Below are 24517 nucleotides of genomic sequence, written 5' to 3' on the forward strand. Positions count from 1 at the left end.
GGCTTTTGTTTGTTGGAAGATTTTTTTTTTTTTTTTCTTTTTGGTGGTATGCAGGCCTCTCACTGTTGTGGCCTCTCCCGTTGCGGAACACAGGCTCCGGACGCGCAGGCTCCAGACACGCAGGCTCAGCAGCCATGGCTCGTGGGCCCAGCCACTCCACGGAATATGGGATCTTTCCAGACTGGGGCACGGACCCGTGTCCCCTGCATCGGCAGGTGGACTCTCAACCACTGTGCCACCAGGGAAGCCCCTTGTTGGAAGATTTTTAATCACAGTCTCAATTTCAGTGCTTTTGATTGGTCTGTTTATATTTTCTATTTCTTCCTAATTCAGTCTTGGAAGGTTGTGCTTTTCTAAGAATTCGTCCATTTCTTCCACGTTGTACATTTTATTGGCATATAGTTGCTTGTAGTAATCTCTCATGATCATTTGTATTTCTGCAGTGTTAGTTGTTACTTTTCCTTTTTCATTTCTAATTTTATTGATTTGAATCTTCTCCCTTTTTTTCTTGATGATAGTTTTATTGATCTTTGCTATTGTTTCCTTTATTTCTTTTTCATTTATTTCTGATCTGATCTTTATTATTTTTTTCCTTCTGCTTTGTTGGTTTTTTGTTTTTCTTTCTCTAATTGCTTTATGTGTAAGGTTAGGTTGTTTATTTGAGATGTATACGCAAATCAATCAATGTGATACACCATATTAACAAATTGAAGGAGAAAAACCATATGATCATCTCAATAGATGCAGAAAATGCTTTCAACAAAGTTCAACACCCATTGTTAATATGGTGTTATCACATTGATTGATTTGTGTACATTGAAGAATCCTTGCATTCCTGGGTTAAGCCCCACTTGATCATGGTGTATGATCCTTTTAATGTGCTGTTGGATTCTTCTTGTGCTGCATCCCATAGGTTTGGGGTCATCATGTTTTCATTATCATTTGTTTGTAGGTATTTGTTTATTTCCTCTTTGATTTCTTCAGTGATCTCTTGGTTATTTAGTAACATTTTAATGTGCTGTTGGATTCTGTTTACTAGTATTTTGTTGAGGCTTTTTGCATCTATGTTCAGCAGTGATATTGGCCTGTAGTTTTCTATCTTTGTGACGTCTTTATCTGGTTTTGGTATCAGGGTGATGGTGGCCTCATAGAATGACTTTCAGAGTGTTCCTCCCTCTGCTATATTTTGGAAGAGTTTCAGAAGGGCAGGTGTTAGCTCTTCTCTAAGTGTTTGATAGAGTTCACCTGTGAAGCCATCTGGTGCTGGGCTTTTGTTTGTTGGAAGATTTTTTTTTTTTTTTTTTCTTTTTGGTGGTATGCAGGCCTCTCACTGTTGTGGCCTCTCCCGGTGGAATGTCCTATAAATATCAATTAAGTCCATCTTGTTTAAGGTATCATTTAAAGCTTGTGTTTCCATATTTATTTTCATTTTGGGTGATCTGTGCATTGGTGAAAGTGGGTGTTAAAGTCCCCTACTATGATTGTGTTACTGTCAATTTCCCCTTTTATGGCTGTTGGCATTTGTGTTATGTAGTGAGGTGTTCCTATGTTGGGTGCATAAATATTTACAATTGTTATATCTTCTTCTTGGATTGATCCCTAGATCATTATATAGTGTCCTTCTTTGTGTCTTATAATAGACTTTATTTTAAAGTCTATTTTTTCTGATGTAAGAATTGCTACTCCAGCTTTCCCTTGATTTCCATTTGCATGGCACATGTTTTTCCTTCCCCTCACTTTCAGTCTATATGTGTCTCTAGGTCTGAAGTGGGTCTCTTGTAGATAGCATATATATGGGTCTTGTTTTTGTATCCACTCAGCGAGCCTGTGTCTTTTGGTTGGAGCATTTAATCCATTTACATTTAAGGTAATTACCGATATGTATGTTCCCATTACCATTTTCTTAATTGTTTTGGGTTTGTTATTGTAGCTCTTTTCCTTCTCTTGTGTTTCATGCCTAGAGAAATTCCTTTAGCATTTGTTGTAAAGCTGGTTTGTTGGTGCTGAATTCTCTTAGCTTTTGCTTGTCTGTGAAGGTTTTAATTTTTCTGTCGAATCTGAATGAGATCCTTCCTTGCTGGGTAGAGTAATCTTGGTTGTAGGATTTTCCCTCTCATCACTTTAAATATGTTCTGCCACACCCTTCTGGCTTGCAGAGTTTGTCCTGAAAGATCAGCTGTTAACCTTATGGGGATTCCCTTGTATGTTATTTGTTGGTTTTCCCTTGATGCTTTTAATATTTTTTCTTTCAAATCAATTTGTGATAGTTTAATTAATGTGTGTCTTGGCGTGTTTCTCCTTGGATTCATCCTGTATGGGACTCTCTGTGCTTCCTGGACTTGATTGACTATTTCCTTTCCCATATTAGGGAAGTTTTCGAGTATAATCTCTTCAAATATTTTCTCAGTCCCTTTCTTTTTCTCTTCTTCTGGGACCCCTATAATGAGAATGTTGTTACGTTTAATGTTGTCCCAGACGTCTCTGAGGCTGTCCTCAGTTCTTTACATTCTTTTTTCTTAATCTGCTCTGCAGTAGTTACTTCTACTATTTTATCTTCCTGATCACTTATCAGTTCTTCTGCCTCAGTTATTCTCCTATTGATTCCTTCTAGAGAATTTTTAATTTCATTTATTGTGTTGCTCATCATTGTTTGTTTGCTCTTTAGTTCTTCTAGGTCCTTGCAAAACATTTCTTGTATTTTCTCTATTCTATTTCCAAGATTTTGGATCATGTTTACTATCATAATTCTGAATTCTTTTTCAGGCATACTGCCTATTTCCTCTTCAGTTGTTTGGTCTGGTTGGTTTTTACCTTGCGCCTTCATCTGCTGTGTATTTCTCTGTCCTCTCATTTTGCTTAACTTACTGTGTTTGGGGTCTCCTTTTCACAGGCTGCAGGTTTGTAGTTCCCATTGTTTTTGGTGTGTGCCCCCAGTGGATAGGGTTGGTTCAGTGGGTTGTGTAGAGTTCCTGGTGGAGGGGACTGGTGCCTGTGTTCTGGTGAGGCTGGATCTTGTCTTTGTGGTGGTTAGGACCACGTCCGGTCATGTGTTTTGGGCTGTCTGTGAACTTATTATGATTTTAGGCAGCCTCTCTGACAATGGGTGGGGTTGTGTTCCTTTCTTGCTAGTTGTTTGGAATGAGGTGTCCAGCACTGGAGCTTGCTGGTCGTTGAGTGGAATTGGGATTTATCATTGAGATTGAGATCTCTGGGAGAGCTCTTGCTGATTGCTATTACATGGAGCCGGGAGGGAGACCAATGTCCTGAACTCAGCTCTACCACCTCAGAGGCTCAGGCCTGACACCCAGCCAGAGCAACAGGACCCTGTCAGCCACACAGCTCAGATTTGTTTTTATGAAGATCAAATGACACTGTAATGCTTAAAAAGCTACCTTTTCCATTTTACAAGTGGTATTTCCTCTAGTTGGATACAGTAACTTCTGTCCCTTTAGCCAAATGTGTGGGTATCCATATGACTGGTTTTCTTTGGCCTGCTCTTTTATTCTTTCCTGTGTCACAAAGCCAGGAACCTCACTTGGCAGTCAGTCCATCCTAAGGACTCCTGCAGGTCTCAGGACGTGGCATCTCTATCTCCTGCCACAGAGCCACACTCCACTGTGTGTGGCAGGCAGCAGGCAGGACATCTCCACTGTATTTCCATTAATCTTCTATGATTCTTTTATTCACTACAAAGAATATCATAATTTGACAGATTTTACTGAAATGTTTTCCAATAACATGCAATTTAACATGAAAATGAGATCTCGTGAATGGAGTCCAGTTTGAGTCGGACCTATAGTTCTGAAGAGAGGTACTCATGAATCAGAAGAAAATTAGCGCTGTCAGTATTGTGAGCAATGTAGAGTGTGTAATCAGAAAATTTAAACAACTTTCTATATTATACAAATTACATACACAAGTTCAGTGTAAGTAGGACCCATTAAGCCTCCACATGTATATAAATAAATGGGAGAGAACTCTATGTTATGATGCCTTTTAAAAATCTTGTGTAAAGATTTAAACCCTCCAGAGTTAGGGTTAGGGTTAGAAGACAAAACATTTATCACTTTATATCTGAAGTTTCTCTTGTAGCTCTGGGTAATTACACTGTACTCATATTTGGTTGCCAGTGAGAGTATATTTCAGAGCTACAGTAAACCGAATTCCAAGGACACAAGTGCATTTCACAGTTCTCAGAAACTTGATAATATATCAACTGGAAAATTGTGAAAAAAGAAAATAATAGCAATTACATGGACTATCAAGAGTACATGGTGTAGAGTTGTCCTTACAGTCACAACATACTTTAAATATTCTGATAAATAGATAAATAACAGGATTCATATGTTTGCTAAGTTTTTACTGAAAGTTAAGATAAACACATTTGAAAAATATCTTCATTATGAATTTGAAGATAAATAGTTAAATATAGATCAATTTCTATTTGAAAGTGTCTAAATCAATCTACATAGATTCTAGGGTATACATATATTCTAGGAAATATACAATTTTCCAGTCTGATCTAAGGAAACTACATAATGTATTGAAAGAACTATTGTTCGTTTGTTTAACTTGAGTGGGCTGCAGAAGAGGCATTTATTTTTTGATCATGAAAACTAATCTGAAGCAATTTCTGGTGTTTCACAAGGCTATTAAAACTTCAAGCATCACTTCTCTCATCTAGGGATCAGTTTGATTTCCTAGTATCTTGTATTCCCCTGCCTCTACCTCCCTTATCCTTAATTAAGCACATATAACTAGTGCTAATAATATATGTTAAATCTTCTGGGAATGTATATTAAATCCATCTCTTCAAAAACTGATGAGTTCATTCACTTTAATAATACAAGTGTGTCTTTAAGAAGATGACTCCAATATATTTATCTTTGCACCAGAATTTTCTAAACTTTTGGTAATGTATATTATAAATAACTTTTTTTCTTAGTAATATATATTTGCTTTTTAAAGTACATTAAAGAGCTGCCAGTCTTGTTGTAATTGGGAGAAAACAGGCTGCAGCCCATTTGGCAGATTGAGAGTTACCTGCAGCCAAAGTTGGAGTTATGCAGCCATATCTAGGGTTAGCTAGGAAACAGCACATGGTACCATCTGGGAGACACCTCCCTGAGAGTTTAGACTCCAATTTTGAAAATCCTAAGCGTGGAAATATATAATAAACAGCAAAGGAACATTACCATTTTGATACCTGCCCAGCACATGAAAATGACATTTCCAAGTGTAGGGATAACAACTTTCTATATTATACAAATTACATACACAAGTTCAGTGTAAGTAGGACCCATTAAGCCTCCACATGTATATAAATAAATGGGAGAGAACTCTATGTTATGATGCCTTTTAAAAATCTTGTGTAAAGATTTAAACCCTCCAGAGTTAGGGTTAGGGTTAGAAGACAAAACATTTATCACTTTATATCTGAAGTTTCTCTTGTAGCTCTGGGTAATTACACTGTACTCATATTTGGTTGCCAGTGAGAGTATATTTCAGAGCTACAGTAAACCGAATTCCAAGGACACAAGTGCATTTCACAGTTCTCAGAAACTTGATAATATATCAACTGGAAAATTGTGAAAAAAGAAAATAATAGCAATTACATGGACTATCAAGAGTACATGGTGTAGAGTTGTCCTTACAGTCACAACATACTTTAAATATTCTGATAAATAGATAAATAACAGGATTCATATGTTTGCTAAGTTTTTACTGAAAGTTAAGATAAACACATTTGAAAAATATCTTCATTATGAATTTGAAGATAAATAGTTAAATATAGATCAATTTCTATTTGAAAGTGTCTAAATCAATCTACATAGATTCTAGGGTATACATATATTCTAGGAAATATACAATTTTCCAGTCTGATCTAAGGAAACTACATAATGTATTGAAAGAACTATTGTTCGTTTGTTTAACTTGAGTGGGCTGCAGAAGAGGCATTTATTTTTTGATCATGAAAACTAATCTGAAGCAATTTCTGGTGTTTCACAAGGCTATTAAAACTTCAAGCATCACTTCTCTCATCTAGGGATCAGTTTGATTTCCTAGTATCTTGTATTCCCCTGCCTCTACCTCCCTTATCCTTAATTAAGCACATATAACTAGTGCTAATAATATATGTTAAATCTTCTGGGAATGTATATTAAATCCATCTCTTCAAAAACTGATGAGTTCATTCACTTTAATAATACAAGTGTGTCTTTAAGAAGATGACTCCAATATATTTATCTTTGCACCAGAATTTTCTAAACTTTTGGTAATGTATATTATAAATAACTTTTTTTCTTAGTAATATATATTTGCTTTTTAAAGTACATTAAAGAGCTGCCAGTCTTGTTGTAATTGGGAGAAAACAGGCTGCAGCCCATTTGGCAGATTGAGAGTTACCTGCAGCCAAAGTTGGAGTTATGCAGCCATATCTAGGGTTAGCTAGGAAACAGCACATGGTACCATCTGGGAGACACCTCCCTGAGAGTTTAGACTCCAATTTTGAAAATCCTAAGCGTGGAAATATATAATAAACAGCAAAGGAACATTACCATTTTGATACCTGCCCAGCACATGAAAATGACATTTCCAAGTGTAGGGATTCAGCCAAACAGGAAGAGAATTTCCGGTTTTTATAGTCATATATTCTAGTCAATTCAAGACTTCAGACATGAGTCATCGTAAAGCTACCTGAGGGAATGAAAAATAAAGGATTAGAAGCCCAGCAAAGGATTTTGTATTTGTGTCATTGTCGAGGTAAGAAATGTAAGAAGCAAGAATAGGGGAACTTAACTAAGCTTGATAATGAGGTCAACTACCTTTTTTTTTTTTTTTTTTTTTTTTGTGGTACACGCGCCTCTCACTGTTGTGTCCTCTCCCGTTGTGGAGCAGAGGCTCCGGACACACAAGCTCAGTGGCCATGGCTCACGGGCCCAGCCGCTCCGCGGCATGTGGGATCTTCCTGGACCGGGGCACGAACCCGTGTCCCCTGCATCGGCAGGTGGATTCTCAACCACTGCGCCACCAGGGAAACCCATCAACTACCTTGTTACTAGTGCCTAAAATAACCTGAATATGTGAACTGCTGTGAATCTATAGATGTAATTTTTAGAAATCCTGTTGAAGGGAGAAAGTTATAAAGTGCTAGGAAAGGTTGGCATTCTTCTCCTGTGATCTTTGGAACATAAAATATATCCTAGTTTCACCCATTCTCCCAAAACACATTTCATATTTCGCTATCATATTTATATGCTCTTCTCTCTGGCTGGGTTATTTTAATGCTCTGCTTTCCTTTGCTAACTCTGTATATTCAGAACTAAGCTTTGTTACTATCTCTTCCAGGAAGCCTTCATGAACTACTCCAGACTACAACACATTCTTCCACATCAAGCATGTTGTTTGACTACCCTTTTTTCATTACGGTTGGCCCAAACAATTAAAACCTAAGTGCATGAAGGGCAGGGACCATGCTTGCTCTGTTTTGTATCAGCCACAACAAAAATCCTGATTCATAACAAGGGAGTTAGAAATGCCACTTTAACTCCTTCATTCATTTATTCAACAACTAATGCTATTTCAAATATTTATTGAGAGCATATGATGGGCTCAGTGCTATGTATAAGAAGAGATAAAGATTCTTCTAGACCAAGACTTAGAACACTCCAGCTTGTAGTGGTAAGAGTAGCTTATTGAATGCCTTCATTGTTCTAAGGCATAAGCAGATATAGGAGTAAACAAACCAAAGTCCTCCCATTGAGGGATGGGGAGGGGGACAATAATAATGTTAGGTGATTTAAGATAAGAGCATAGGTGGTTGTCATTTCAAGCAAGGTTGTCAGGAAAGTCTCCTTTGTTATAATGACATTGTGCAGGACTTAAGATATATTGGGAAACAGTGTTATAAGCAGAGAAATCACAAAATCCCTGATTTGAGAGCATTCTTAGAGTATGTTCGGCCAAAAAAAAAAAAAAAAAAAAAGCAAGTGTAACTGGAGCAGAGTCATCCATGGTTGAAGGGAGACACAGGGTCAAACGGTGGCTGTGGTTGGAACCCCAGAGCATTTGATTTCCGGGCTCCTCTAGTTACTATAGTTTTCATGCTGAATAAGATGAAATGCTGGATTTTGAGCAGTGTCACTGTTGACCTTTGTTTTGAAAGATAATCTAGATGTCGTGTAGATGTGAAAGTAAAGGATTCTCTGAGAATCAGTTGCAATCCTAATGTTAATCTCCAGGGACACCTAAAGCCAAACCTGAATGTAAGGTATTAACTACTGATTAATACAGTCTGTGGTGGAGTCTGAGCCAGACCAAGGACAACCTGTATTAGCTTGTCCTCATTGTTTATAGAATGATGTTTGTACCTGGTTTCAGTTGTGCTTTTAACATTAAGCTTTCCTTGTTCAAATTCCTGTGTCATTTCTCTCTCTTGATTGCACTCAGACTAACACAGTAGTCTTTGGTTTGCTCTGCATTTTAGGCTATCTGTAAGGGCTGCCTTGGGAGCTCGGTGTCTTAAAGAGATTTTGGTAAAACTGCTTTATTTTTCACTACTTTATCTTCCTTCTCTTCCCAAGAGGTACTAGGGCAGGCTAGAGAACAGTCAAAGGAATCACATCATGTATTATTTCTCTGATTATGGATAAGTTTTCCTTACCAATATTTTTGCACTTTCCCTACCATGAACTCTTTCCTTGAAGGCTCATTTTTCCTTTTTGAAAGATTCTTGGGAGCCCAGACATGACTTACTCATAGGGTATACTCAGCTGAATTTCTGTAACTTAGATACCAAGTCTACACAAGTTTGGAAAATTGTCAAGACATATGCATACGCACAAAGAAGTGTTTTGAGATGATTCAGTTCATTAAATGTTCATCCCAGATATGTGTTGTTTGATTTCTTTTGTTTGTCAATATAGAGGCAGCAAGCATCTTAGAAAAAATGTTAAGGGCAAAAATTTTTACCCCAGAGGACCAAATATAATTATCCTAGGTACTTGAAGAAAGTATACCAACTATACTAAAGATTAAAAGCAACAAGCAGCTTTACTGCATTATCTTAATAGTCTCTGGGGAGCTTTTGTCAAAACGCTTCCCCTTAATCCTGATTTGTAAAAAGCTGTGGGGAATTGGAACTCTTCAGTCTTTTCAATATATTTGATCTGTTTACATAGAGAGCCAGCTCAGTCTCAGTTATAGGTTAGAATTTCTTTTCTTACAGAAATTACTTAATAGCTGAATAAACATCAACATCAAGGGCATTTACCATAGAGTACAATGCAATTAGTATAATTTTTCAAATTTCTTCTAGCATTAATGGATTATATAAACATGGGGAGCATTTTCTTTCCTTTTGATTAACCTTGGCCTTTATAATGGAAACAGCATAATCAAAGTCATTATTGAATAATTTTAGTAATAAAGTTCTAGAAGAATACTATATATATATATGCATATATACAAACACACATTCATGTGTCTGTGTGCATGTGTGTAGCTATAGGAAATGTAAGGTTTAAATTGAAGGTTTTTTTTAAATTTGCCACTTTTGAGTTAAATTCACATGAAGTATCTGCATATAGTAATCTATTCTACTTGTTAATCTTTTGAGCCCACATTTTGACTCTTTTAAGTGATATGCATATAAATTTGGAAATTAAAATCTCAGGGAAATTCTACATATACTTTTGTTTTTATTTCTCTTACAGGAACCTAATGATAGTGGCTTCCTAAAATCACAGACAATTTTACTAAATATTACTAAATAGTAGCAATTACTGCTGTATTTTTTTCAAAGTCCTTTTCCATAGACAAGACCTGATTGCCTAGATCTGTAGAGAAGAGAATAAATGGCAAGTTACCTTTTTAGGTTTGGTAATCTATTCTTAAATGCTTATCTAGTAATATGGCTTTGGAGTGACGAGCAAACAAGAGGCACCTTATAATGACAATTCCAGAAGCCTCTGTGTATTCCCTTAAAACTTTCTGATTCTCTGAAGCTTTGACTTTGACCAGCTCCTCTAACGCCCTTGGTAAGAAGTACACAGGTTATATTTTCATTATAGAGTCCTCACTGCACACAACACGATATTTTAAATTTCTTTTAGATTATTTATTTATTGATTGATTTGGTTGCGTTGGGTCTTTGTTGCTGCGTGCGGGCTTTCTCTAGTTGGTCATTGTGGTGTATGGGCTTCTCATTACAGTGGCTTCTCTTGTTGCAGAGCCCTGGCTCTAGGTGCACGGGCTTCAGTAGTTGTGGCTCGCGGGCTCTAGAGCACAGGCTCAGTAGTTGTGGTGCACGGGCTTAGTTGCTCCACGGCATGTGGGATCTTCCGGGACCAGGGATTGAACCCGTGTCCCCTGCATTGGCAGGCAGATTCTTAACCACTGCACCATCAGGGAAGTCCCAAATTTTTTAAAAAAATGAGAAGCAATGTAAACTTCGTCTGATAAGAAGTTCTTTCAAAGACAAAACAGTCAAAAGGAAGAAACTTGTCAAATAAGCAGTAGCTATAACTGTGTAAAGCATTGTTCATTTAAAGCCATTCTGGCAGATTCAAAAAGCATTCTAAAAAAACTCTCAAAGACATAAAAATGATTTCTGAGACATGTGAGTCAACTGTCCTATATTTTTCTTCTAAATAAGCAAGAGAAGAAAATACAGGAACAAAGAAAGAAGGCCTAAGAAAGAAAAAGACACTTTTATTTTGAACAGTTCTTTTGTTATTCTTTTAACCATCTTTGCAGTGTTCCTGTTATTTTCTATTCTTTTCATGAGTGAACATGAATTTATAAATCTATATAACATGTAAAGGGTTGGACACCTTCATACTAATAGGATATTAGTGGCACATGTGGTGTTGACTCAAGGAAAAGAGTAAGCCTGGTACCACTGGCTGAATATTACCTAGATCCTTGGCGGTAGTGTCTGTTTAGGGATAGCTAGATTGTAAGTGGGCTGAGACATTTGTATGAATGGCCTTTAGGAAAACCTACTCAGCGACTTCTCTGGTGGTCCAGTGGTAAAGAATCCATCTACAAAGCAGGGGACTCGGGTTCGATCCATGGTCAGGGAACTAAGATCCCACCTGCCACGGGGCAACTAAGCCTGCGTGCCACAACTACTGAGCTTGCGCGCCTCATCTAGAGCCCAGGTGCCACAAACTACAGAGCCCACGCACCCTGGAGCCTGCACGCCACAGCTAGAGAGAAGCCCACGCACCACAACAAAAGATTCCACGTGCCGCAACTAAGACCCGACGCAGCCAAAAATAAAATAAAATAAAATAAATAAATAATAAATCTTAAAACAGGGAAAACCTACTCAAGCAGTAAATCAGTCTTAGAAGGAAATGATGGCATATTGAAATTTGGGCAAGTTGGGAGGCATTTAGTAAGACAAAAATGTGGACAAACTCTGGTGAAACCCAAGGGATTGTGCAATTTCCTAGGGCTAGTGATAGTAAGGCACCATTAATACCTTTGGTTCAAAGGAGCAAGGGGTTGAAATAGTTACCAAAGCATGGAGAGGGGGCTCGCTGAGAAGCACTGTGACTTTGTTTCAAGTGATGCTCATAAGAAGCTTGAAGGAGGGGCGTCCCTGGTGGCGCAGTGGTTGGGAGTCCGCCTGCCGATGCAGGGGACGCGGGTTCGTGCCCCGGTCCGGGAGGATCCCACGTGCCACGGAGCGGCTGGGCCCGTGAGCCACGGCCGCTGCGCCTGCGCGTCCGGAGCCTGTGCTCCGCGGCGGGAGAGGCCACAGCAGTGAGAGGCCCGCGTACCGCAAAAAAAAAAAAAAAAAAAGCTTGAAGGAGGAAAATGTGTATGTGGGTATAAATCACCAGCCTCACTCTGTGCCTTTATTTCAATTTCCTGCTATGCTTCCTTCCTGAAAGAGAGCAGGGAGGGTTATTCATGTAGTCTCTATTGATCAGCTTCCCAGTCTGTACTGACCACAGAGCAGGGTAAAGAAATATGGAAGTTTGGGTCTAAACTAAATGACAAGCGGAAGATATCCAGCACAGTTAGAAATAGTGACAAGAAATAGAGGAGATGCATTTAAGAAACAGAGAAGAGACAGACATGTCAGAAACAATTTTGCTGGGGAAAATGCAAGAGTATATCGTGGATCCCAGAAAACCTTGCTTCCTTGGTTTATTGTAACTGTTTGTGCTGATGTCATTTGTTTGATTTGAGTCCTTTTTTTTTTTTTTTCTTTTAAGCGGAAGACACTTTCTGTAACATTTTGGACTAGAATAGCTGGGACCGTCTCAGCTGCTTGTTCTGTTCAGTGTCGCGGGAAAGTCCCCAAGTTGTGGAAATATGTATGCTCTGTAACAAAATTTCAAAAGCAAAGACAAAGCCCCCCCTAATATAAGAAATTGTATATTTATTACACTAGATTTTAGAGGATTGTTTCAGTGTTTCTTGCTGTGTAGCAAATTAGCCGACAGGTGGCAGCTTAAAACAATCATTATTACTTGTCATGATTCTGTGAGTCGACTGGTCACCTGGGCAGCTGTGCTCCACATGGTAGAGCTGAGGTTACTCGTGTGATTTTTATCAACTGTGAGCTCGGCGGTAGCTGGAATGTACACAGTGGCCTCTCGTCCTCCATGGTCTCTCACCCTTTAATAGTCTAGCTTGCGTTTATTACACAATGTAGACTGGTTTCTAAAAAACTTTCAAAGAAGATAAGACCCAATGTGCAAGTGTCTATTAGGCCTCTGTTAACGTCATATCTGATAATGTCCTTGGTCAAAGGAAGTTGTATGCCCAAGCCCCGAATCAGTGCAGGGAGGGCTCTACAAGAGGTGCATTATTCACTGTGGGCCGCTGATGTAGGAGTCTAAAAAAAGTGTGTATTTAAATGACATGATTTTTTTTTTATTGGAGTAGAATTGCTTTACATTGTTGTGTTAGTTTCTGCTATACAATAAAGTGAATCAGCTATATGTATACCTATATCCCCTCCCTCTTGGACCTCCCTCTCCCCCTTCCCCCCCTCCATCTAGGTCACCACAGAGCACCGAGCTGAGCTCCCTGTGCTATACCGTTCCCACTAGCTAGCTATTTTACACATGGTAGTGTATTTATGTCAGTCCTAATCTTCAGTGCAGGAATAGAGACGCAGACGTAGAGAACGGACGTGTGGACACAGCCGGGGGGAAAAGGAGGATGAGATGAATTGGGCGATTAGGTTTGACATGATTTCTTTATACTGCAACTTTTTATGAATGCCAATAAAGCTGATTTACACCGAATACACAAAAGTGAAAAGAAAAAGGTTAAATTCGCGTGTTCAAGTTCTTTGCAGTGCCACACATGAGACAGGTGCTTTCAGTGAAGTGCTGTAATAGAATTACAAATGAAATGTTCAGAGAAATCTGAAGATGAGACCCAAATCTCGGTCTGGGGATTGGGATGAGGGAAACAATTTTCTTTTTTTTTTTTTTCTTCTGTGTCTTGAGGAAAAAGTAGGTCTTTGTGAGTATAGAAGGAATAAAATTAGGATATTCCAGGAAAGGGATGAGAAACAGTGTGGTCACATGATCGTTTCTCAAGTGTTTGGGGAATGGCGAGAAGCTTTGTCTGAATAAAAAAGATTATATGGAGTAAACTGGAGTTGACGAGGAAGATTCAGTCCACTTCTAAAAATGTTGGTGATGCCCAGCTTCTGTGTCGTGTAAGAAAATGACACATCCAATGTCTGGTAACTGAGGACAGTGTGGGATGCCTGGTATTTCCATTAAAGACTATCCAGATTTATCATACAGGATACCCAGGGGCTCTGCAGGGCCTGTCCAGGTGGGAGCCAAGCATGTAGGTGTTGTGTTTATGAGGAAAAGAGGTGAAATCAGTGAAGAGGAGCCAGTGTTATGACAGGAAGACTTATATCTGTGCCAGATCAGAGGCACAAGGCAAAGGAGTAATGCTAATCCTGAAAACAGGTAATGGAGCACTGTTATTACAAACTGATGTATCAATAAATCATGGATACAGACTTTACTAGGGACTTGTCGGCTTCTTTTAAATGTCTCTAAAACTTAGGATCCTCACATTAATTTGGAGCCAATGATACCTATTTTAGACTACCACTTTAATTAAATAATGTATAATATATATAAAGTATTAACTGAACTGCTTGCAAATCGCAGATGGTTAATAAATTGTAGTGGTGGTTATTTTTATCTACACAATTTAATGAGTAAGAGGTTCCTCATTAGACTTTTTACAATCATTAATTTCTAACCTCCAGTAATACCCTACAAAGTAAATATTGTTATCTTTATTATATATAAACAAAATGAGTCTTGGAGACCTTAAGTCCTTGTTCAAATTCATACGGTGAGTCAGTAGAAAATCCACATTCAAACCTAAGTTTTCCTGATTTAAAAGGTTGGTAACTCTTAGATTCTGCCACAATGAAAAATGACATTTTATTAGGTGTAAATTATTGGGTAGATATGAGTGATTGCATCCCTTAGCCCACGACTTCTGTCTAAGTGCTGGGTCTGTTTTTACCAAAGAAGACATCTTAATAAAGCTGGGATACAAAGTTTACAGGGAATATAGAAGGGACAGAGTGTCTTTGGAAAAAGCAACTATTGCTTTTGAATATATTTCGTTTAGGGTATCTGGTAATTCCTCTGGAGATTAATAGTGTGCCTTTATAAATATAAATCTGAGTCATTGGGGAGCACTTTAAAGGAGGACACGTAGAGCAGATACAGAAGACCTTCGCCACATGGGCAGGAACACTCCAAAGGTTCGAGGTCTTGTGTAATACCAGGTTGTACACTGTGGAGATGAAGGTCGGTATGGCCTTGAGATGCTCTGTGAGAAGCGTGGAGCTTGTGGGAGGGCTTCGGGAAAGAAAGAACATTAAATACGTTCTCCTTTGGAGAATCCATCCATGCCTCTCCTTTCCCTTACTTCATCTCTACCCCCAAGACTGTGTCCCTTGCCTTAGTTTAAAGGAGCCAAAGAAAGAGTTGTATAATTGTATTACCATTTTCTGAAGCTTAGAAAGTGAGATATCAGGACATTTCATGTTTTTCTCATGTTAATGTCATTATGTTACTTCCTACTCTATGTCGTAATTTATTTTCATTTAATACTTGGAACAACCTAGTGAGGAAATGCCAGTTACATCTCACCTATATCTCTCCAAATACCACCGCCATCTTCTCACTTGCTATACTTCAGCAGCACTGCTTTTCTCTGAAAAGAAACCCAAGCATGTTCCTACCTGAAGACCTTTGATGGTGCCCCTCTTTCCACCTGGAAGCCCTTTCCCCAGTGTCTGCGTGGATAACACTCTTCATTCAGGTTGTGGCTCAGATGTCATCTCTTCTCCGAAGTTTTCCTTGGTGCTTCAATCTAATGGCACCTCTCCAGTCTTACCCACAAATATTCTTTCAACTGGTCCTTTTGAAAAATGTCTTCATCCTACCAATCAAGGCTGAAATTAATCTTGTTTAAGTGATGTCCCTTGTCTATTATTGTTTCTTCCCCAGTTTAGAAGGTAGGGACTTTGGCATCAGAACCTTGCTTGTCTTTCTCTTCTCTGTATCACTGGTATTTAGATGGCTGAGAACTTGGCATAATGGCAGTGACCAATATCTGCTTGCTGCATAAACGGATGGACTAAAGCAATTATACTCCAATAAAGATGTTTAAAAAATTGCTGATATGGGGCTTCCCTGGTGGCGCAGTGGTTGCACGTCCGCCTGCCGATGCAGGGGAACCGGGTTCGCGCCCCGGTCCGGGAAGATCCCACATGCCGCGGAGCGGCTGGGCCCGTGAGCCATGGCCGCTGAGCCTGCGCGTCCGGAAGCCTGTGCTCCGCAACGGGAGAGGCCACAGCAGAGGGAGGCCCGCATACCATCAAAAAAAAAAAAAAAAAAAAATTGCTGATAATATACAGACAAAAAAATAAATAAATGGATGGATTTCTGATTTAGCTGCTAAAAAAATGAAGTGGAACCATAAGAAAGTTAGATGTGTTCCCATAGTTTGGGAAACTTTTCCAGTGAAGAACCAAATAGTATATATCTGGGACTTTGAGAGCTTCATGGATTCTGTTACAACTACTCAAATCTACCATTGTACTGTGGCTGTATTCCAATAAAACTTTACTTACAAAAACAGACGGTGGGCCATAGTTCACCAAACCCTGCTGTAGAATATGAAAAAAATGCCTTGATGTTTGTGTATAAGCCATGAGTATTGAATCATCTTCAGATATGCCAGTAGCTGTGATAAATTTGTATGTGATGAGTCAAATTTTGCCCTCATTTTCTTTTGCCCTATACCAAGTAACTAAATATACATAGTATTTTAGGTTTAGGTGACTGGTTCTGTGAACTAGATTTGTGTCTCAAAAGGAACATGATACTGATTTTCATAAGTACAACACTTTTAATAAGTGAGTTAATCATCTACAAACAACATTTAAACAACCTACCTTTGTCTTTCTTTCTATTGCATATGCTCCTACCCTAGCTACTGGGGCACTTTTAAAATATATATTTGTTCCAGATATTATAGTTTAGAAGAATTATTTAAAGTAATGTATAGATTATGGTTTTAAAATCACAGCTTCGACAGGAGAATTCCTAGAATATCAACAGTTATGTCATACCCTCAGCCCACACAGTTTTTCTTCACATAAATAATTGCTGTGTATTAATTTCTTTGCCTTCCTCTACGTAGCTTCATGTTTAAAAAAGTGTTAAGCCTGTTAATGTCACAGAACATTATGAAATAATTGAGGAAATTATTTCACCCAATTAAATAACAATGCCACAACCAGTGACTCAGGAAACACAAAGCTGCCTTGATATAATGCCAACTTCTGCTTGACTATATAAAAATAATGCAGCCAACATAATAATTGAAAATCTCAGAGGACAACAGTTTTGGATTTGTTTCTGATCAACTATGAATTATAATATACTGCAATGTTAACGTCTGACTGAAATATTCATCAAATATTGCCATCGGGTGAGGTGATGGATTTAATAAAATTTAACAAGTGAACCTATATACATTGAAAACCCATGCTTCAAAATTTTACTGCTATTTCTAAAATTTTATGCAGGTATAATATTACTTTTCTTCAGAAAGACTGTTCATCTTGGTGATCGATGACTATGGATCTGTCACACTGCAAAATGTTACCTTTGACACCGGCATGTGTATCTTCTATTTACACATTATAAATACAGCTTTTATTTTCTGAAATTCAGAGAATATGTCATCTGATCCTGTATATTATTCGTATTTGGATGAGGAAATATTCTCTAGGTTTGGTCCTCAGGAAGATTGATTCTTTTTACTGAAAACCTGTTGTTTTGCCAAATAAATTTTTCATAGGTCCATTAAATAGTCCATTAAATGGCAGTAATTCATATGCATTTCATTTAGGACTTAAATCTGCCAGATGGTTTATAGCACAGTTGACTTCAGCCATTTAGAATGTTATTCATAAACATTTGTCATCTTAAATCTTGTCATGAATCTCTTTCATGCAAGTATTTTTCTTTGTAGGGAATCGGTTAGTTACATGGACCTAATTCTTTATGAGCTACTTCTTTCTTCTACGAGCTCATTAGTTTTTCCCTAAATAGATTTGCAGAATAAAACCAAAGGTTTTCATAAAAGCACTGCTATGTAACCTTTAAGCTAGTTTTATCCCACTTGTACTACGATAATTAACTGTGGCCTCAAGAAGGCAGAGATATAAGTGACAGAAATTAAGATTTTTGAAAAAGAGTAAAATCCCATTTTTAATGAAAAGACTCTGTATAACTAATGTTAAATCCTTTATAAAAATGTGTCATTTAGAGAAAAATACATCTTCACATATGGAGCAGCCAGTGATAATATACGTGACATCAGTTAATTATACTATTAGAATCTGAGGTTACTCTTAGGGAAGGTAAATGTTCAGAATTTTATCACCTGCAAATTCAGTTTCTGTGTTAGCATACATATTTAGTGTGTAAGTCAGCATTGTTGGTGAAATGAAATGAATTTTAATGGAAAATGCAGATTTGCTGATTATGTATAAATAGCTAGTAAATTTACTATGTTAAAGTATGGTTTTATTAGAGTCCTGAGAAACTGAGTTCCAGACATTAATGTACATAATGTTACATCGTGTTAAATATGACAGTACACATAGAATGTGTGATTGGCCAGTTCATAGTCTAAACAGTGTTTCCCAAATCCATATATTTTAAGATGGATATTCCACATGTCTATTAAGAAAATTTTTGATGAATGAATAGAATGTGTACCTATAAAGTTCAGAGACATATGCTTTTAGAGATAAGGAATAGAAGACTTTGCCAGTCCTCTGTATATATACCAAGTAGCTTTTGTTGAAGAAAATTGCAGCACTAATCCTTCAGGTTCCCTAGACATGTTATAGAATATGCATATCAACTGATAAAACAATCATACATTTAAATAGTTTATAGATGCATACAAATAAACACCACATAATAGAATCTTTTAATAAACTTCTGCAAACATTTTTATCAGTATTTGGGAGATTTTCTAATTAAAAATTTGAAAATGATTAATATGTGTATTTTTAAACTTCCAGAACTGTTGAAAAGTTTTTCTCCAAACTATGGACTCTCAAACTTGTCTAGTTGTTTACTATTATGTGTTCTCCAAGTTCCGTATCATCTGGTTGGAGCCCATTATTTTAAGCGTAACTTTGTAGGTTAGAGTTCTCTTAACACATATTCCAGTATTCTTCTTCCTTGATTAGCAGCCTGGACATTTTCATCAGTATTCTACTGAAATAGCATGAAAGATTTTAGGCATCACTCTTTCGCTGTGTTCCAAAATTTTACTCCTGTTCTATATGTGGAACATTTTTTGAGGAGGACAGAAATATTAAATTAAGTTACAGTTTCTTTGAATGTTACCTTCATTAAATATGATAAGTTACAGGCAAGGGTAATATTATAAACATTTAACAATATTCACCTATAGCACAAGTACCACCCAATCAGAAATGACACTGACTGTAAACAACTTGAATGGCTAAAATGTGTTGAGTGCCTGAATAACAGCCAAAACTACCTGACATAAATTCATTAGTTCAGTATAACCCCTCTAAGTGCTGATGGCTGTAAAAAACTGTGCCTTTAAAACAATGTCAATTGTTTATGGTGTTTATTTGTTTATTTTTTTAGATGAGACAGCTGCCAAGTTCCAGTGATAGAAATCAGGCATGTTTCCAAGTCCTCTCCACGTCCTCCCTTTTAACTTGTTGATTAATAACTTGATGGCACTTTCACCTGATCTATTTGTATGGCTTTCTTCCTATTAAAAAAATCATAAACCAATAACATTTTGACATATCGATAATTAATAAGGTACAGCCTTAATTGATATTAGTTGCTAATTGACCTTCAGAGTAGCTATTTTAAGTCACAGGTATAATTTAGCAAAATGATTCCCAATGTTGAAAGTGCTTTTCTTACCTATTCTGCTGTTAGTCTTTATGTTTTTAGAAGACACTAAAAAGTTATAGTCTTCAGAGTTAAAATTATAATTTTAATAACTGTAAAATCTTAAGTAAACAAAAATGACTTTAGAGATTTTGTAAAAATTAAGTAAACAAATTACCTTAGAATTTTTTATCATTTTTTCCAGTTTTATTAAGATTTTATTGACATGTAACATATTGTAAATTTAAGGTGTACTATATGATGATTAGATACACATATATTGCAACATGATTACCACAGTAAGGTTAGTTAACACCTCAATTTTTAAACTATTCCAACTTCTAGGAAATTTAAAAATTATGTAATGGACACCCATGTGAACACCATAAAAATGTAAGAAGTAGTTACATTTTGCCCTATTTATATCAGATCTCTCTTTAAAAAATAAAATAAATTCAGTAAATACAGCTAAATCTTACCCTTTATGTCCTTCTCCTCCAGAGATAAGCACTCTGTTGAACTTGGGATAAAGCAATCCCAGGCATAGTGTTATAGTTTAGCTACATGCATATTATCAATGTTATATATTTTATAGTTTCATATATGAAAATGAAACATATATGGTATTGTGTAATATGTATAATTTAGTAACTTGTTAACATTGAAGAAATGATTAATGTATACTGTTATCGTTCTTGATTTTTAAGAAAAATGCTTCTAATGTTTCACTATTAAGTATGTTGGCTTTTTTAACATAGTTTTGTAATTGTGCTTTCACTGTTTAAGAGCACACTTTTTTCTAGCCTGTGTTGCCTTTGGCATATGTAGCCAATTGAATTTTTGGGCTCCATTACTCCTACCTGGATCTCCCCCCTTGCCGTAGTTTTATTGTTGGTGAAGTGTACCTTCTGTCTTTGCATGGCAGGAACATAAACAGAGGGAAGATTTATTTGGGGTTTGCTTTTCTCAACTGTCTATCCTGGGAGTGATAGTTATGTCAACATATTTTTTTTTTGACTTACTATACCATGAGAATAGTGAGAATTTGGTCTTCAAAAACCTACTGATTTCATATCTCAAATATATATATTTCTTCATGCAAAAGCCACCATTAAAAATTAACATTTTGACATTTTCTTTGGTCAAGGGACTGGACTTAAGAATTCCTCTTTCACTGGGGTTATAGCCTTTAAAGATCCTGGCCTTTGTTCTGGGGTCTCCTTTTCAACCTTCACTTTACATGGGCCCAGGTGCTAAAACTCAGCCTTCTGCACTGGATCCATGATGCAGAGGGCTGCCACACTCTCACACTACAGTGTTAGCAACCATTCATGGTTATCTCCTGGGAATTCCCTTTTATGTTTCTTCAGTGTTTAGATCTGTAGTTCAATGAATAAATAAATAAATAATGATATCTATCTAGAATGTCTAGATGTGAGACAATTTTAGAACTTCTTAGTCCATAATTTGTTAGGAGATATTTTGTTTTCTCTATAGCTGAGATGGGTAGTTTGATAGAACCGTTGGTAATTTTCACAAGCAAACATTTTTGCAGGTATGTTGTACAGTACAGTTGACACTTGAGCAACGTGGGGGGCAGAGGTGTGGAGGGGGATTAGGGATGCCAGCCCTCCTCCCGTTTGAAAATCTGCATATAAATTGTAGTCGGGCCCTCCCTATCCGAGGTTCCACATCTGTGGGTTCAACCAACCCCAGGTATACCACTGTAATATTTATTATTGGAAAAAAAGCTGCATATAAGTGGATTTAGGCAGTTCAAACCTGTGTTGTTCAAGGGTCAACTGTGTAGAACCTCAGAATATTGTATGCCAGTGTGTTTGTATTTTAATATATTACAAATTACTTTTGAGAAAAAAAGATTGGTCTCTATGCCTGAGTGGAAATCCTTATCACAGGACACAGCATGGTATTCTGTTCAGGTGTGTCTAACAGGCTGCATAACTTGATTTTAATCTTATCCCAAGCCTCAGTGAATATAAATAACTAATGCAACATATGACTTTGAATTTAATTTGAAACTAAAGAAGCATAAACCCAGACTTTTGTTGGGATTCTGACTAGAACTTAACTTTCTTCAAAAGTTTAGTGGAAAAGAACCATATTTATAAAGGCTTGTTGAAGAATTAAGCTCTGGAGAAAAAAAAAAACCTATGAATAAGTCAAAAGTGTTTGGATAGTTAGTTCAAATATTTAATGTTGACCATTTATTGGAATTGTAATTAACTTTTCTGTTGTAAGGAAATTTGACTGAAAAATGAATTTTTACTTACAAAAAGCTAGAAAATCTCTTATTTTATTTTCTGACATTTTGTATTTTTCCTATGTCCCAACTGATCAATATTAAAGCAGTAAATAATCAGAGGGAAACATAACTCATATATGGGAGATGTTGCTGGGTATTCCTTGTTTAAATTATTCCCGTCTTAATTTTGATCAAAATGAAAATTTAAATCTCTTCCTACTGAGTGCTTTACTAATTCACTATAATTAAGTAGAGGCTAATATAATTTTTTGGTTTTTTTAAATGAAACTTTCATTGTTTCTTATAAATTTTTATTGCTGGAAAATTGTTTCTATTCTTGATTATATTTTTTTCTTTATGGCAATTTTCTTTTAAGGAATAGGCAAGAAAAGTTTGCTAGGGAATGGCATGGAATTTTTATCAGATAACTAGCATTGTTTGGGTGGGAATCTAAGTAAATGTTTATATTTATTCTAAAGTTGGAATAAATCAGGTCTAAAAACATATGAAAGTACTATATTTAGTGGTAAGACAAGACACACTGTATTTTTTAAAAGGGTATTTGAAGTTCAGTAGCATTGCTGTAAATTGTTAAAATTTTATTGTGCATAAATATGGCTCAGCACCAAAATTTAATTTTTTTAATTGAAATATTTTTTCTAGCGTGATTGAGGTATTACTGTCATATGACATATGTAAGCTTAAGGTATGCAATGTGATGATTTAATATATGTATACATTGCAAAATGATTATCACAGTAAGTTTACTTAAAACCTACATCTCAGATGGAATCACTTTTAAAGTAAATTAATTGGATGTGTAGTTCAGTATATTCCAGTTAGTTCATTGTTGAACTTTTATAACTAAATGAATTATTGAGCAATGGCTCACTAAATTATAAAGCAAACCAAATGCAATTAATACTTTTTCTACATGTTAGTTATCGAGATGTGTTCTTTGTGTCTAAAATGTGTGCGTGTTTGTACAAAGAAGTTTCAAAAGCTAAAACATAAACTGATCATATGATATATTATTCACCATTATGTCTAGACCCTTATCATGATTCTAGTTCAAAATACATCCATCTGGTTAGATTCTAGAACAATGGTAACAATTTCAAGTATTCTGTGACGTTTTCTGCAATATTGGGCTAAGACAGTTGTATAAGCTTTAAAAATGGAGTTGTGTTACATTCCATTCAGATTCTTTTGTGTGGTAAGCAAATCTTCAGAACTCATAAAACAGAGAATAAAGGACTGTCATACATTGCAAATTATCCTGTAATCTTAAATCAGGTATAAGGAACTATTGTAAAAAGTCTGTACAGTGATTAAATATTTATGTGAACATCTATATGTTACTGAAAGTAGCATTATTAAGTTCTTTGAAAAATTCACATGTTCAGATATAAGAATGTAAAAATAATGTTGGGATATAAACAAATAGACACATTTTACACAACTTGCAAATAACAGATTTCTTTTTATTTACTTTTTATCCCATCTCCACAGAAGAATAAAATACTTCCTGCTTTTTTCATTTATCTAATGAGTTTAATTTCACCGCTTTCCTCTTCTTATTATTGTGGCATGTTGCTTGGGAGTAACTTTATTTTGTACCAAAACAGAGCTAATTTGCATTTATAATCTTCTACCCCCAAGAGTTACTGTTTTCATAAGAGAAATTTACAACATATAGACACCCACCTTCTCACTGCTCTTTATTTTACTGAAAGGAAGAGGCACAAATGCTTGGATTTGCAGTCTCTCCCTAGATTGTACACAGCTCCATCATACTCCCACCAATTGTATAATATACAATTAATTTTAAGGAAAATATAATTAGGGAAGACATTCTCATTCTCTTAATTTCCAATTTCCTCAGTGGTAAATTGTATTATTCTATATCTCTTTAGAGACTCATTTCCATGTTAAGGAGAAAAAAGTAGATTAAAACACTTTCAGAAGGCTTTCCCAAAAAAGAGAGAGAAAAAGAATCATTCACTGGAAAAAAGTATGGAAAAAGATTTTCCTATGAAGCTTATTTTTCAAGGGAAAGGGATATATTCTCTAAAAGCAACCCTGCCCCCACCCCAACTTCATCTAATAGCTCTTTGGCCAGAACAGGATCTCGTGGTCACCCCTAACTGTATGTGGGCCTGGAAAATAGCTAGCATGTTCATGGAGATGCCCATTGGATAACAAACAAAGAAAGTTTGCGTAGTCAACCAAGCAACACAATAAATATTTCAGATCTTAATTGACTTCAGCTCATGCATCAAGTCAGTTTCTAAACACCCTTTCCTCCTGGACCTGTCTCCTGACCCTTATGTCTAACTAGGCCCTCTGTTCTGTGCTACCATATTATATTGAACTTCTCCTTATCCTGTCATAACATTTCTAACAGCAAATTTTAAGAACTCATTTGTCAACATTTCATTAGACACTAAATACCATGAAAGGCTAGAGTAAAGCACAAATTGAACATAAAATAATCATTTAAAATATGTTTCCCAGAAAAGAATGAGGGGACTAAAAATGAATGAACAGCCATTTAAAATACTTGGAACACATTAGGTACTTACTAATTTTAGCTTCTTTCCGTTTTGCTCTATTTCTTTCCTTTTCCAAATTAACAAAACTTTGAAACATAGAAGAGATTTGAAGAACCTAAAAAAAATTTTTAGTGGTATCTAAAGAAGCATACTTGGCAGCAATTTGGATTCAGAATACACTTTCTTTGAGTTCTGGTTTCAAATCTTACTAAAGA

Source organism: Physeter macrocephalus, chromosome 4, assembly GCF_002837175.3.
Source record: "Physeter macrocephalus isolate SW-GA chromosome 4, ASM283717v5, whole genome shotgun sequence".
NCBI classification, from domain to species: domain Eukaryota; kingdom Metazoa; phylum Chordata; class Mammalia; order Artiodactyla; family Physeteridae; genus Physeter; species Physeter macrocephalus.